At 41.5% G+C, this 17003-nt stretch overlaps 1 pseudogene; it reads right to left on the bottom strand.

Annotated features, from left to right (window-relative positions):
* Window positions 1-2565: 2565 nt before the first annotated feature.
* LOC118675553 lies at window positions 2566-10035 on the bottom strand (annotated as a pseudogene).
* Between the last annotated feature and the right edge of the window lie 6968 nt (window positions 10036-17003).

The raw sequence follows: 17003 nt of genomic DNA, 5'->3' as shown, positions 1-17003 counted from the left end.
AATTCTTTAGTACACAAGACCTAACCAAGATTTGGAAGCCAGCTAAAGTTTATAGTTAGGACTGAGATAGGTTGAAGTCTTACTGAAGTCTGTGAACAAATCTGGGAAAAGCCACACTGGACTGATTTGTTACTATTATTGTATATGTTTTCTTAAAGAATCATATTCCTGAATACTTAAATATGAATGGTAATGATTTTTACCCTTAGACTTTTGTGTCATCCTGGACACCTCTTTCTTCTTTTCCTGTTAACTCCTTATGAATATTTCATGTTTTCCTAAAATTAGAGGGTTTTTAAAGATTGTGAGAAAAACTGAACTGAAGGTTAAACAAATACATTTTACTTGGAAGGAAGTAAAAGAATGGCCAAAATCAGGTTTGGGGTTTTATCTGTTTTCAGTAATCTATGCTTTAGTCTATAGTGCTGTAGATAATTAAAAGTTATCTTGAGGTTGGTTTTTGTAAATGCTTAATTGTACCTGATTTTTACAAGATAGTCATTTAGCAGAAGAAATATCCAAATAATTCCTCATTTCAGCAGGAATAGGCAAGGAAAGAAGATCTAATCCTTGAATTATTTACTTAGATGAACAGAAATACCCCCCACCTCCCTTTTTCTTTCTTTCTTTTTTTTTTTTTTTTTTTTTTTTTTTTTGAAACAATGGCTATGCAAGATTTAGCCATTAAAGGGTTAGGGTAAGATGAAAATCCTCTCAGTAATAGTTGAAATCTGAGAAAATCTTTCAAGGAAATTAAACACTTGATCAAAAAAAGAAAAGGGTTATTGGTGAGAGCTGAGATTAAACAGCAGAGTCGTCTGAGAAGAGGCCTCAATTATAAGAAGCAGGCAGTTAATAATATCCTCTCCGGGATCTGCTTTTCCTCAAGATGTCTCTGTGGGGAAATGCGATAGTTTCATTTTCTTTTCACTAGTATAGGAAAAAGTGCCTTACCTTTGAAAAATGTGAAGAAAACTATAAAATTTTGAAAAAAAAAATCAGAACCAACAAGAAACAATTTAGAAGTATGCTTCCAGTATAAGAGAAAGTACCACTCCTCATCAGAATCCAAGGTATTTTAAAAGTATACTTCTATTAAATTTATTTTGCACACTGAACTATAGAAATAAACCAAAAGCAAATAATAGCAATTCACACTTCTTACATGAAGCTAAGCACTTCCATCCGTTTGAGCACTTTAGCTCATAAGAACACACACATTCCCTAAGTGAGCCAGTTATTTGAATCCTTCTTTCTTAGTAACTCATCACATGGACCTGAGGAGAAAGAACCACTTCCCATGCTGTGTTTTTCTGTTGAAAAGAAGAACAATTTAGTCAAAATATTACCATCATTATCATCACCTACCGTCATCATTATCAACACAATGACCCCATATCAAGTGCCAACTATGTGCAGGCATTATACCATATCCTTTCCATATTTAATTTAACTAATTCTTATAAAAGCATTAAAGGTGAAGGTGTTATTATACTCACTTGATAGAAAAACCTAGCACTCAGTGAATTCACAATCTGTAAACAACAGAGTTAAAACCTAGTTCTGTGGGGCTTTAGATACCCCTACTCTTTATCTCTGCCCCAGTGGTCCAGTGGTTTAGCATTTCCTATAAGCAATTGTATCTGTACTGCAGGCTGCTAGAACGTTCAGGACTGACACTCACCATGCGTGTGCTCGGGGTTAGCTCAGTGCCTAGAAACACAGCAATGTCTCTGCCATGTCTATAGGCCTAGAGTTAACAAAAGAAGGGTCCCCACAACTCAATGGGGAATGGGTTGGATGAAGTAGATCAACTTAACTTGACTGTGAAGATAATTCTGATTTATCTGGGTCCCAGCAGCAAGCCAACTAATCCCTGAGCTAGGCTGAATGAGCCACTTGGTCCTGGGCCAATTCCCTGTCACACTCTATCCCAGCACCATATGTCCATAATAGGTACTTAATACTTCGTAATATTCAAAGTTCTAATATTATTTCAAGTTCAGCATGCTTTCTATCGCCTCATACATTCATTCAGGTAAGTATACAAACAAAAAATATTTCATTGATATATTTAGTCTAGAAACAACCCCATTTTTTGCCTAAGAAAACAAATTAATCGATTGTCTCACATAGCTAAATCATGAGAAGGGCAGACCACAGCTGGTCTGAGGAAAGACTGAGCCCAGAGGCTCTGGCACCCCCAGGATAGTCTGTCTCTTCAAAGGAGGCACTGGTGGCTCCAGGCTCGCACCCTCAGAGGGCCACAACCAGGAAGGAGAACGTGGGTGTGAATCTCTGGAGCTCCACTTTGAGGAATCTGGAAGGAGTTGCGACGTTCTAACTTGGACCATGTGCCAATCTCTTGGACCCATCACTGGGGCCAGGGAAGCAGTCATGTGAGAAGATGGCCATCCCCATTTAGACCACAAAGCAATCCTCCTTAGTAAAGTTGACAATCAGCTTCATTTGAGAACATTTTCATAATCCACATTTTTTAAACAGTATTCTTACAAATTGTTCTGCCACCCAAATATACTAGTACAATAGCTTGGAAAACAGCATTTAGAAAACAAAAAGACAAATTAAAGCAACTAGAACAGTACAGGTTTTATATGGCTCTGATTTTACAGTTTTCTTGCTTGCTTCATCAAAGTCAGAAATCTGTTCCTTCTGCTGGCTCCATTGCTTGGGATTTAAAGAAATACCTTTCCTTCCTGGTGTCAATGCACCTTCTGGATTCATCTGGTATTCTCTAATATCAATGAGGACTTTTCCTTTAAAGTCCTGAATGCTGACGTACCTCATTTCCCCAGCCCGAAGCATGTTATCATTTCTGCTGTTGGCAGGGCCTTGACGTTGTACCAGTCTTTTGCTTCTTTACAGGTTTTTCTGAACTAACTTGTTTTCCTCTTTAACTTTTTGTCAACTTCACTGTCAGAAGAGCTTGAAGAAACAAATTTCTTTGATGTAGGTATTGCTTTGCCCCTGCCCCGCCCTGTGCTCGCTCGCTCATTGGCTACTGACCCAAATGAGCTTGCTTCTCAAGAAGAGGGGATACAGACAAAACTCTGAAAGTGTCTCTCTTGAACCATAGGGTACAATCCACTTTTTAAAAATATGAAACTTCTATTACCTTAGTGCATCTCAATAAAATCACTTGTTGTGACAGTAGAGATATGTGAAAGTATTTAACATGCGGTCTGATCAGAGAAAGTACTCGGTACATGTCTGCTAGATTTAAATCAAAATCTTCCTTGAAAGTCAAAATACGCTTTTTGTTTGGGTTGGCCTTTTGTGTTGCGGCTCTCCAAACAGCAACCGTTTCCTGCAAATTTGGGCTTGGTCTCCTGGTCGTCAGGGGAATCACATTTACAGATGTTCCTTACAGAATGGGTTTTGTGCCAGGAGAGGCAGCTAGAAGGCAGCTTGAGGAGCCTGGGTTCTCTGTGAGAATGAACCATGAAACTTAGGCAAATCTTTTTAGTTCTCTGGGCCTCAATTTCTTCATTGGCAAAACTCCCTACCAATGTCTCCCTACCAATATCTCCTTACCAATAAAGCTGCAGGAGGAGGATTGAATTAGATAGCATATGGCTAACAAGCTAGCTCATATCAAGCACTGAAATAATGGAATTTCTTTCCATTCTGGGAAAGGATTACATTGCGCTAGACCTCAGGGCAGCAATACCCAAAGAGAGTCTAGAACACCCGCTGAGACATCTGGCGTGAAATGGTTAAAGCAACAAATGACTCAAAAAGAGAAAGGTGGGATGCAGGTCTTCATTGCCCTTTTCTTAGACAAGCCGAGCTAGCTTCTCTCTGCTCCTATCAAGTTGCAAAATTGTTATTTTCAAATATATCGAATTGTGCCTACTGAGAAAAACAAATCATTTTTTAAAATCTGGGTTTGTATGTGTACATGTGATATGATGCCGGTGAAGGTATTCAGCTACTGAGCTTGGAAAGCGTGTGCTTTTAAAAAGCATTCTGGACACATTGCTGACTGTTACATATGTTCATTTGTTCATTCATTTACCACTTGTTCTAGAAACAAGTTTTTTAAGGTTTCACCGCTGGTAGTTGAGTTTTTTCCTTTCCCAACACTGGTATTAACCTCTTTAACCTTTCCTCATCGATGGTTCCAAAATAGTTTACTATTGTCCATTATAGTGTAGCTCATGCTTAATGCCTGCTCTGATTATGAGAACCCCTTCTGGCCCACAGACACCCAGATGTAGCACCAATATTCATAGCACATGGCCTTTGGAAAATACCTGGCCTGGAACTCTAAGCCAACATGGGAATCGTTTGATGTAACTCAATCTCTTGGAAACAATGTCTAATATAATTGCCTTAACATTATAATACTGATTAGTTAATTTCGATAGAAATAATGTTTGTTGATAAGTGTAAATGAGAATCCCATGCTGATTTTACAGAAGAGATTAGGTTATTCTTTTCATGTTAATGGCCTTTCAGGACTCTAGGTCAATTGTTGGTGAAATACAGGGCTGCTGCCCAGTAACTTGACACCCAGGCTTAATGAGTTTCTTGGGGAAAATTATTACAAGATAGCATAAACCTAAGCAGCAACCCTCATTTTTTAAAAAAACATATATCATATGATATTTATTTTCTTGGGCCATCCATTTCCTATAATTGCATCTCATCTCTGAGGTACACATTCTCTAGAACAAACAGAATATTCATAACCATTATATATATGAAAACACTTACACACTGGAGCAGGCCCAGCATGGGTCTCCAAAAGGTACTAGGAACATATCACGATGTTAAGTATTTTTAACTTTTTGAGGAACCTCCATACACTTTTCCATCATGACGGAACCAAATTACATTCCTGCTAATAGTGCATAAGAGTTCCCTTTTCTCCACATTCTCACCAACACTTGTTATCCCTTATTTTCTTTTATTTTTAATCTTATTTTTCAATTACAGTTTACATTTAATACTACTTTGTGTTAGTTTTAGGTGTACAGCACAGTGGTCGGACGATTAGATACTTTACAAAGTGATCCCCCCAATTTCTCAAGTACCCACCTGGCACCATACATTATTATTACAATATTATTGACTATATTTACTATGCTGTATTTTACTACATCCCCATGACTATTTTATAACTATCAATTTGTACTTCTTAATTATGTTTAAGTCTAATTCATTTTGAATTAATTTTTGTGGTGTTAAACAAGGGTCCAATTTTATTTTACCGCATGTGATGATCCAGTTTTCTCAACATCGTTTTTTTTTTTAATATATTTTATTGATTTTTTTACAGAGAGGAAGGTAGAGGGATAGTTAGAAACATCGATGAGAGAGAAACATCGATCAACTGCCTCCTGCACACTCCCCACTGGGTATGTGCCCACATCCAAGGTACATGCCCTTGACCGGAATCAAACCTGGGACACTTGAATCCGCAGGCCGATGCTCTATCCACTGAGCCAAACCGGTTAGGGTGAAGAGACTATTCTTTATCCATTAAATATTCTTGGCTCCCTTGTCAACTATCAGTTGACCATATATGCAGGAATTTATTTCTGGGTTCTCTATTCTGTTCTATTGGTCTATGTATCTATTTTTATACCAGCACAATATTGTTTTAATCACTGGTAGGATTTACAAAGCAATATAATCCTTAAAGGGTCATTTTGTAAGCTTCCCCGCCACAGGAGAACAAAGACTAGGTAGACTTGTCCAAGGTTCCCGCCACAGGAGAAGGAATACCAGGAAAACTTGTCAGACAGGAAATGCCCAGCACTAGGAAGCAAACCCTATAAGGAACCTAAAACTGCTCAGAAGCACCTGATCCCACATTCACATTCTAAACCCACCAACCAAACCCCTAAAACCCACGGACAAACGTTTCTTGTCAGTGTCTGCATATATGGACGAGACTCCAGCTTCTAGGTGCTGCCATCATCGACCCAATCAAAACCCCTTGGCTAGGTGCTGTGCAGCTCTTCCCTTTGGATGCCGCCCCCCCGGCCCCGCCCATCCCCTTTTTCTTAAATAAATTCAATTTTCTGTAATCACCTAAGGTGGCTATTTAGCCTGCTCTCATACCACCGACTTTAACCTTTCAATCACTGTAGCTTTGTAGTATACAGGGCAGGGGCAAAAGTTGTTCATATGGGACATAATGCAATTCTTAAAAGTAATAGAAGAATAAACTGTGTTTTGCATATTCACAACTGTAAACCTACTTTTGCCCCTCCCTGTCGTTTGCAATCAGGAAGTGTGATACCCTGTCTTTCTCAATATGACCTTGGCTGTTCACGGTCTTTTGTAGTTCCATACACATTTTAGGATTGTTTTCTCTATTTATGTGAAAAATACCACTGGAATTTTGATAGGGATTGTTTTAAACCTATAGATAGCTTTGGATAGTATGGACATATTAACAACCTAAGTTGTTTTGATCCATGAACATGGGATATATTTCCACTTGTTTGTGTCTGCTGCAATTTTTTTCACCAAAGTTTTTCGTCAATTTCTTTCCATAATTTTCATTCTATAGGTCTTTCACTTCCTTGGTTAAATTTATTCCTAAGTATTTTATTGTTTTTAATGCTATTGTAAATGAAGTAGATTTCTTTCTTTCTTTTTCAGATGTTTCATTGTTTAGTCCTGGCCCAGTTCTGAAAGCCATGCCCTATTGTGCCAGACTCCAGGCCACATAATCATGCCTGCTCCCAATCACATCTTCCTTCTTCCTAGCAGAGCCTTGGGAATCACCTGTAGCACTTTTTGCTTTTCAAAGAAAACTGACTTTTAAAACTCTAAACATCACACTGTTGCTTTTATTTTTATTTTTTCTTACTTTCTTTCCTTCCATAGCAGAATTTTAAGGATTTATCAAAAAGGTAGACAAAAGAAATGGTGAATTTTTAAAAGCTCAAATATACATGTCCTACAACTGTTCATGAAAATACTTTCACTGTTAAGTCCTAAATGGGGAAAATAAAAATCAATGTACTAAGTTTTCTCATAAACTATTTTTTAAAGGATTAGCTTTTACTACTATTCAAAGACTCTTCCATTACTATTTATTTAATATTAAAAGATCTTTCTTTTGTGAAATGGTGATGACAGCAACTGGTAATTTTTTCTTAATGTCCTGTTTTGCCAACTATATGTTTGCCTTACCCCCATCCCCAATGTCTCACCTCTCCCCATAATTTAACTGCTCTGGAAACTGCTACACTAACATATGCCTTTTTCCTTATTGTTAATAAATTTGCTTATTTTCTCCCTAGATTTTCCTTGTTACTATTTATAAAACCTGATCAAATAGGATAAAATCTCTAAATGTCTTTGTAATTGCAACTGTAGCTCGAACAGGCAGGATATTTACAAGCAGGGAGATGTTGACAATACAACTACTCTTTAAACTGTGTTCTCTGATGCCCAGCCAGTGTGGCTCAGTGGTTGAGCATCAGCCTATGAACCAGGAGGTCATGGTTCAATTCCCTATCAGGGCACATGCCCAGGTTGTGGGTTCAATCCCCAGTGTGGGGCATGCAGGAGGCAGCCGATCAATGAATGATTCTCTCTCATCATTGATGTTCCTATCTCTCTCTCCCTCTCCCTTCCTCTCTGAAATCAATAAAAATATATGTAAAAAAATGTTCTCTGAAAAGAGTGAAAATGCTGCCTGTTGAGGTATCTCACATCAAACATGATTCTGAATTACACTCAGTCAGCATTATAAAAGCCAAACTGATGCCATCAGTGTGTTAGCTCTCTTATAGGAAGTGACTTTCCAATAGCAGAAGCATGCACTGAACATAATTGAAACAGAATTATTCTTACACCTTATACAAAGACCTTCCAGAAGAAAGAGAATTTTTAAAATCTAGTTTAATTAGTAAGCTACCTGAAAGAAGAAACTTCGGTGCAGGGCCTTCATTCCTATAGTGTAATTTTAGAAACAAGAGAGCTTCCATCTGCCAGTTTATCTCCCTGCCAACCTATAACAAAACACAGCTCAGGGAAACTTCGAACTGCAGGACTCCCAGCTCGGCTTGCCGCTGTGGAGGTGACTTTCTTCTGACATTACCCAGGGAACCCAGGTTTCCTGCGCTGGACTTGCATGCAGTCACTCTCCCTGCTCTCCTCCTGCAGCACCCTTCTCCCAGTTGATGGCAATCTCCACCATCAGACTTGTAAAAAATACTTATAGTACAATTGGAGGCCCCGTGCACGAAAATCATGCACTGGGGGGGGGGGGGGGGCGCGATCCCTCAGCCCGGCTTGTGCCCTCTTGCAGTCCTGGAGCCCATGGGAAGTGGGCCTAAGCCATCAGTCAGACTTCCTTAGCACTGCTGCAGAGGTGGGAGAGTCTCCTGCCACTGCTGCAGAGGTGGGAGAGTCTCCTGCCACTGCTGCAGAGGTGGGAGAGTCTCCTGCCACTGCTGCAGAGGTGGGAGAGTCTCCTGCCACCACTGCTGAGCTCGCCAGCTATGAGCCCGGCTTCTGGCTAAGTGGTGCTCACCATCAGGGGGCAGCTCCTGCGTTGAGGGTCTGCCCCCTGGTGGTCAGTGTGCATCACAGCAATTGGTCATTCTGCCATTTGGTTGAGTTGCATATTAGCCTTTTATTATATAGAATGAGAAGAAACTCAGTATTGAAAAATAGATACAAACATGGTAACTGCTCCAAGATTGAATAGTTTGACCCTTGATTCATGTTCCACCTAACACCCCATCCTTTCCCCCAGAGTCAAGCTTTTTCAATCATTTCCAGTACCCATTCCTAGTGAACTCAGGCTTCCTCTGCCAGGCCCAGCAAAGTCCACCAGAAAAAGCAACCCTGTCATTCATGTCTCAGCTCCCTTCCCCCCAATCCTACCCAACCCCTGAGTATAGGCTATTTCAACCTGGTTCCCTACAACCAGTGGTATGCTGGAGCTGCTCGGGCTGTCTCGAGAGAGCTGATTGTACGATTTTCAGGAATTTTGCATACTAGGTATTAAAATAGTTATTATTAAATATTAACGCATATAAACTTATAATTAAGAAAATTCTATAAAAACAATGGTAGTAAGTAATAAAAACTCATCACTACTTAATTATTTTACTCCATTTGACCATTTTCTATGTGCTGAAGATTCTTTATGTCTATTATGTCTGTATGGTTGGAACACTATATCATTGTGTGTTACTGGGCGTCTCTTCCCAAGACTGAGTTCAGGACATCACAATGGTAGCTTGAAGTCTGTCCTGGGAGTACTTATATCATTGCTACAAATCAAGGTTACTCCCATTGCACCCTCTAACGCAGTTTTGAAGTACTTACTAGCACACCCTTGTGCAACATGATGGGAAAACCCAGCTATTCCCTCCCCAGTGCCTGAAGAAAGCCACAGAGCCTTACATCTTGGTCCCAGTACAAATTCAGAGTGATCCGTTTCAGCTGGGCTCCCGGCACTGCTCTGCAATCTTACTCTGTTCCTCTGGTCAGGTTTCCCCTCCATGCCCCAGACCCTTTCTTTTTCTTTCTTTTTTTTTAAAAAAAATATATTTTTTATTGATTTCAGAGAGGAAGGGAGAGGGAGAGAGAGATAGAAACATTAATGATGAGAGAGAATCATTGATTGGCTGCCTCCTGCAAGCCCCCTACTGGGGATCGAGCCCACAATCCGGGCATGTGCCCTTGACCGGAATCGAACCTGGGACCTTTCCGTTCGCAGGCCGATGCTCTATCCACTGAGCCAAACCGGCCAGGGCCCTTTCCTTTTCTGACCTTGTCCATTTCCCTCCAACATCTAACCCTCTCCCTCCTCCCTCCTATGCTCAGAGGACAACTTACGCTCCTACTTCACAGGGAAAACAGAAGCCAGCCAGGAGTGCTCCCTCAACTTCCTGGCTCCAAATCTAAAGTGAACCGTCTGCACCCTGCCTTTTCCTGTTACCACGAAATAAGGTGTCCCTCCTTCTAAGGCTTACCTTTCCGCCTGAGCCCTGGTCCCAGCCTCCTCTGCCTCTCTGGAGCTCCCCTCTCCATTATACCCCATCTTCCGACCTGGTATTTTCCCCTCTCTGTTATCTCCACTCCATGCAGTATTTTAACTTCTGCAGTTCTCTCCTAAGCTAACGAACCTTCCCTGTCTCATGTCCTCCTAGCTCTCCTTCTCTTTCTCTTCCCTTCCCTTCAGAGCCAGACTTGAAAACATTTGTCCAAATTCCTCTGGTCTGCTTCTTTCCCTCCCTCTCTCTCCTCAACCTGTTGCAAACTGGGTTCCCTCCCAGTCCACTGAAATGCTGTTGCTAAGACCACCAATCGCCTCCAAGTTACTATGTCAAATGGAAAGGTCTCACTTTACATTTCACTTGATTTCTCTACAACATTTGAACTGGTTTGACCCTTTACAATATTTTGACCGCACCCTTTCGAAATGCCTTCTTCCCTTGGCCTCTAGGAACACCCCCACTGCCTTTCCTCGTACTTCTATGGGCCACTATTTCTCAATCTTTGCAGTTTCTTTTCTTCTTTTTGGGAGGGCAAGGGGGAAAAAATCTAGAAAGCCAAATTTCCTTGATAAAGCTGGCACTGATTTTTCTATATTACTCTCCTCTTACTGTGGTTAGCAGCAGCAGCAAACCAATCCCAGCCCTTCCACACACAAGCGTGATAGGAGGAGGGGAAAAAATCTAAAACGTGTCTGTATTATGAGTAAGTAGTGGAAGGAAGCAAGGAAGGTAACTAACATTTATTGACATTTATTTTTAAATGTCAGGCATTATGTTAGACATATTTATGTAACTTATTCTATTTAATATCCATAATTATACTGTAAGCTAAATATGATCAACTTCATTCTACAGATGATGAAATTGTCCAAACAGCCGATAACCACCAAGCAAGTGAGTAGCAGAGATGGAACTTAAACCTACTTCTTCTGACTCCTAGGACAGTGCTCTTTCCAGAGATAACATACCCGATTGCTCTTGGTTTATGGAGATTCTGTGGAAAACAAGTAAATACTTCTTTTGCATGTGCTAGCTTTGGGGGAAAATGTCCTACAGTTGTTCAAAAGGAATGGGTTAGTGGCCTGACTTGATGGCCTCCAGACAAGACTTACCAGCCTGGCAATAAGTCACCAAGGATTTCACAGGCAGGGTATGATTTTCAGTCCTGCAGACAGAGAGGCTATTCTTGCCAGAGCACCCAGAAACCAGTAGTGTCCAGGGGACAGACTCATACCACTGGACTCAAGAGACTGGCATATAAAGCAGACTGCCAATTTATGTAACTATCAAAATTCTCGTATTCACTCACTAATATATTCTGATTCTGTAAAAAATATCTCTATGAGAAGTAAATTTTTAATCAGCAGGTTACTGAGCAAGAAATTGAGCAAGAAATGAGAGCCAGGTAAGTTACACTGATTTTCTTTCTTGCTGGAGCAATTGAATTTCACCTTGCTCACTGAAGGGAGGGTGGGGGAACAAATGCCAGGTACCCTTTACCCTGTTTACCGTAGACTAGAGACCCTTGGCAAGTTCCCACTCTATGAGCCTCCAGGTTGGTCCCCCACCCCCCATTTGCTTGCATGATAGAATAGTTTTGCACCACTCAGATGATATAAATTTGGGCTGAAAAACAGCACAAATGCCAGCTTGTGGCTACAGGTTCCCATACAAGGGCCCTCTTCTCTTCCCCAGCTGCTCAGAACCAGGGCAATTTCCCTGTTTACTCCAGCAGTGAGGGTTGGGGGAGTTGCTTCTGGGTCATCCTACCCTGGAGTCTAGCCCCTTGGAGTCCCAACTCTGTTGGGAAGCAGGGGGTTTCCCACTAGACTCCCCCTACCTTGAACGTCCATAGCCAAAACTATGCAAATTGCCCCTCAATTTTTCTTCTTTCAGCAAGCACCCTCAGAATATAAGTAACTTTGGTTCTTAGCAACTCTCAGGATTCCTACCTTCACTTAGATTTCAGGCTGATAATTTCTTACCTAATGGTAAAATGCCTTTAAGGTGCTTTATAAACACACACACACACACACACACACACACACACACACACACACACACACACATTTTATCCATCATTTTAGTTGTTCTTAGCAGGAGGATTGGTTCAAATAACCTGTCGTTATATTACTAGTAGTAACATATAACAAGTGCTCAATAAAAGCCCATGAATATCTTGTCCAAATGGATAACTGCTCCAACCTGAGTGCCACAGAATTGGCACGTGTTCAATAGTTTCTCTGCAAGTGTGCTCTGGCACTGTCTGCATCCTTTGCTAGAAATGCAGGTTCTGGAGCCTGTCCTTGGCCTACTGATTAGAATTTGGGGGATCAAATGAGATCTGCATTTTAATAAGCTCTGCAGGTAATTCTTATGTGCACCGAAGTTTAGAACAATTGGACTAAGGCATAGTTCCAAATTACATCTCACACATTCCCAGAAATGCCTCATTTCTAAAGCCTTCTCACATGCAATATGCATTAGCAAAGCATTCATTTATAGGAGAGAGATTATTTCTCATCACATCTTTTCATGTTATTCATATTTATAATACATATTCAAAACAAAGTCTTAGTAGCCTACTTAAATTACCATAAAAAGTGTACAGAACTTTAAAAAATCCTCAGAATGTTTGACAGCATAACCTTCATAAAAATCTAGAAACCGGAAATCCAATTATCAGTTGAATGGGGGAATTTAGACCACCAACTGTAATTTAAATCACAAACCCAGTATTCCTAATCAGCATAAACCCTTTTACAGTGCAACAAAATAAAACAAAACAAAAAATAACAGAAAACAAAAGGCATTTTTTTGATAGATGAAAGCATTATATAGTCTATAGATTATATTTTTCTATAACAGTGTTTTCCTTTGTTTATTTAATACCACAAATGCACCATTAATTTCTTTATATGAGATCTTTCAGAAAATTTTATTCATATAACCTCTGATTCCAGTGGAAGTCTGACTTTGGAAAGAACAATAAAAAAAAATGGTAATTTATTATAGCCTAAAAATATCCTTATTAGCATTTACTATTTTTTCTTAGTTTGGAAATTCATATGTGACAAAATGGCATAGAAATATTAATAGAAGGATCTGGGAAGCAGTATTCAAGTATTCACTGTAATATTCTTTCAACTTTGTTTTATGTTCCAAAATTTTCATGACCAAATATTTATGATAAAAGGGATCAATAGCCACATGTAGCTAATCCCTGCCTATTGGTCAGCAGCAGTTCTGCCACATGTCCTGCAGCACCACACTGCTTCTCACCCTAGGACATACCCCCCACCCTCCACCCTGTTCACCAGACTAAAGTCTATGCTGCCTTAAAGACTCAATTCAAAGGCCAGGACTTTTCTGATGCCCCTACCCCAACACAGTCTGGACATGGTCTCTTTCTACTGTATTGCTCCAATAGTTTTTATTTTTTTACTGTTGAAAGTATTACATATACCCCCTTTTTCCCCCCATTGACCTTTTCTAGCCCGACCCCCTCTCTCTACATTTGTTAATGACTCAGTGAATGAAAGTTGCTCTCAAAAGGAGATTAGGCGCCCTAGCTGGTTTGGCTCAGTGGATAGAGCGTCGGCCTGCGAACTGGTTAGATTCCAGGTTCGATTCCAGCCAAGGGTACATGCCTAGGTTGCAGGCTCTATCCCCAGTGGGGAATGTGCGGGAGGCAGCCAATCAATGATTCTCTCCCATCACTGATGTTTCTTTCTTTTTTTTTTTTTTTTAATATATTTTATTGATTTCTTACAGAGAGGAAGGGAGAGGGATAGAGAGCCAGAAACACCGATGAGAGAGAAACATTGATCAGCTGCCTCCTGCACACCCCCCACTGGGGACACGCCCGCAACCAAGGCACATGCCCCTGACCGGAACCGAATCCAGGACCCTTGAGTCCGCAGGCCGACGCTCCATCCACTGAGCCAAACCGGTTCTGGCCACTGATGTTTCTTATCTCTCTATCCCTCTCCCTTCCTTTCTAAAATCAATAAATATATATATATATATATATACTAGAGGCCCGGTGCACAAAAATTTGTGCACTCGGGGGGGGGGGGAAGGGGGGTCCCTCAGCCCAGCCTGTGCCCTCTCGCAGTCTGGGACCCCTTGGGAGATAACGACCTGCTGGCTTAGGCCTGCTCCCGGGTGGCAGAGGGCAGGCCCAATCCCTAGGTGCAGCCCCTGGTCGGGCTCAGAGCAGGGCCGATTGGGGAGTTGGGGTGCCGCCCCCTGTCATACACAGAGCAGGGCGATCAGGAGGTTGTGATTCCACCCTCAGTCACGCTCAGGGGAGGGCCAATTGGGGGTTGGGGCACCGCCCCCTGTCACACTCAAGGCAGGGTCGATGGGGAGGTTGCGGCGCCACCCCCTGTCACGCACAGAGCAGGGCCCATCAGGGGGTTTGGGCGCTGCCCCCTGTCACGCTGATCCCGGTGCCGGGAGGCCTTGCGGCTCCGCTGATCCCGGTGCTGTGAGGCTTATTACCCTTTTACTATATAGGGTAGAGGCCTGGTACATGGGTGGGGCTGGCTGGTTTGCCCTGAAGGGTGTCCTGGATCAGGGTGGGGGTCCCCACTGGGGTGCCTGGCCAGCCTGGGTGAGGGGATGATGGCTGTTTGCAGCTGGCCACACACCCTTCAGGGTGGGGTTCCCCACTGGGGTGCCTGGCCAGCCTGGGTGAGGGGATGATGGCTGTTTGCAGCTGGCCACACACCCTTCAGGGTGGGGGTCCCCACTGGGGTGCCTGGCCAGCCTGGGTGAGGGGCTGAGGGCTGTTTGCAGCTGGTCACACACCCTTCAGGGTGGGGGTCCCCACTGGCGTGCCTGGCCAGTCTGGGTGAGGGGCTGAGGGCTGTTTTCAGGCTGGGGGTGACTGAAGCTCCCAACCGCTCCTTTTTTTCTTTTTCTTTTTTATTCTGGGCCAGCTTTAGCTTTGAGGCTTGGCTCCAGCTCTTAGGCCTCCGCTGCTGAAAGTAGGTTTCTGGCCTTTGCTTACAATGTTGGGATCCTGCTGGCTGAAGCCCGGCAGGTTTCTGGGGTTTTGCTTAGCTTCTATGTTTGTTACATAGTTGCTTGCAGCTCAGAGGCCTGCAGCGCCAGGCGGGGAACCTTGGAGTCCTCCGTCACTGAAGCAAGGAGGCCTCATGTTAGTTTCAAGCTGCCTGGCTGCCAGCCGCCATCTTGGCTCACAGTTAATTTGCATATCACCCTGATTAGCCAATGGGAAGGGTAGCGGTTGTACGCCAATTACCATGTTTCTCTTTTATTAGATAGGATTATATTAATTTCCTGTGGCTGCTCCAATGAATTACATACTTGGTGGCCTAAACCAACACATTTATTCTTTTACGGTTTGAAGGTCAGAAGTCCAAAATCAGTTTCACTGAGCCAAACGACATTGTTGGCAGAGCTGGTTCCTTCTGGAGGCTCCAGCAAAGACTCTGTCATCTTTTTTCAGCTTCCAGTGGCTTCCTATCTTCCTTGACTTTTGGGCTCTTCTCATCCTAAAAGCATCACTCCAATCTCTGGTTTCAGAACCACGTGACCTTCTCTTCTGTGCAGTAAAGCTTTTCTTCCTTTATCCTGTAAGTCTTAGAAGATATAGTTAGGGTCCACTCTGATAATTCAATATCCTTTCCCCATCTCAATATCCTTAATTTAAGCATGTCTGCAAGTTCCATTCACAGGTTCTAGGGATTATTTATGACTTGAATATCTTTATTCAGCCTACCACACTGATTTTTTAAAAATAAAAATGTAGGCATGGTTACTTCATTCTGAAAGTCTACAACACTCTGAATTTTTAATATTCTTTTCGATACATGTATTTGCAATATGGACAAGTAGTAATATAAACATTATAAACAATACAAGTATAGACTGGACCAAATGGACATACATATATTTCAGAATGTTTTGTAGATAGGAATATTGTGAGCCTAGAAATGCAGACAGGATTTTAAGATCAGGGTATATATTAGTCCTTGGTTGCCCTCCCCCCAACCCCAAGCCCCAATTCCCACCCCACTACTCCTCACCTCTCCTCCCCTCCTCCCCTCCCTTCCCCCCCTGCCCCACCACACACAGAGTACTGCTCTCCCATTAACAGGAGCAGATTCTACAGCCACATTTAGTTTATGAGACTCTACCCGCAGTTGATTAGGTGAGAAATAAACACATCAAGCTGGGCCAATCAGATTCTTTTCTTCCAAGGAATACAGAATTTTACATTCAGATGTGCTAATGCTAATCTTAGCTGGCACCTAAACTCAGGTAGCAATCCCTCTCCTTATATATCAAAAAGCTGAGGAAAATGGTCTACAGAAAGAGAAGAATGCAACAAAAGTTTATAATCTTCCAACAACTGCCTCATCTTCCTCTCTCTCCCTTTTTCTTTTTTTTTCTTCCTTTCCCCCCTCCCCCTTGCATCAGTTATTTTGAGCCTATATCTGTTATTTGCAATGAAAAAAATTCTTTATAGAGACAGGGTAGAACCATTAGTGATGCTCACTACTCTGCTATTAAAATAGTGGACAATGCTTGTGGATTTATGCTTCAAAATGTAGACATTTCAGGTAGATGGAATCTTAGCTTTAATGAAACAAACTAATTCATATTTGAAGTTTTTCATTTTTTTTAGGGTAAGACTATTTTACAATGAATTTCTATGTAAAATTTCATTTTTAAGAGATAATGTAAGGATCCCCAAAAGAAAATTTTTGTTATTATTTTATCTTCTGACACCATATATTAAAATCTTAACCAATGATCAACAGGTTATGGTATTAAACCAATCCATTTGTCTACAGCTAAGTGGGTTTTTGCTTTCCTTTGCCCTTAAAAAGGAATTTAGATTTGGGACAATTTGAACTTTTATGCTTTTCCTTTATCTAGAGATTATTTCAAAGTTTAGCTGCCAGAGGAAAAGCTTTCTCTAAATTTTATTTAGAGAAACTCTGGTGTTCAAAAAAGTCATTTTAT

Source organism: Myotis myotis, unplaced genomic scaffold (genome assembly GCF_014108235.1).
Source record: "Myotis myotis isolate mMyoMyo1 unplaced genomic scaffold, mMyoMyo1.p scaffold_m19_p_2, whole genome shotgun sequence".
Classification (NCBI taxonomy): Eukaryota; Metazoa; Chordata; class Mammalia; order Chiroptera; family Vespertilionidae; genus Myotis; species Myotis myotis.
This window is presented reverse-complemented; position numbering and strand designations above follow the sequence as displayed.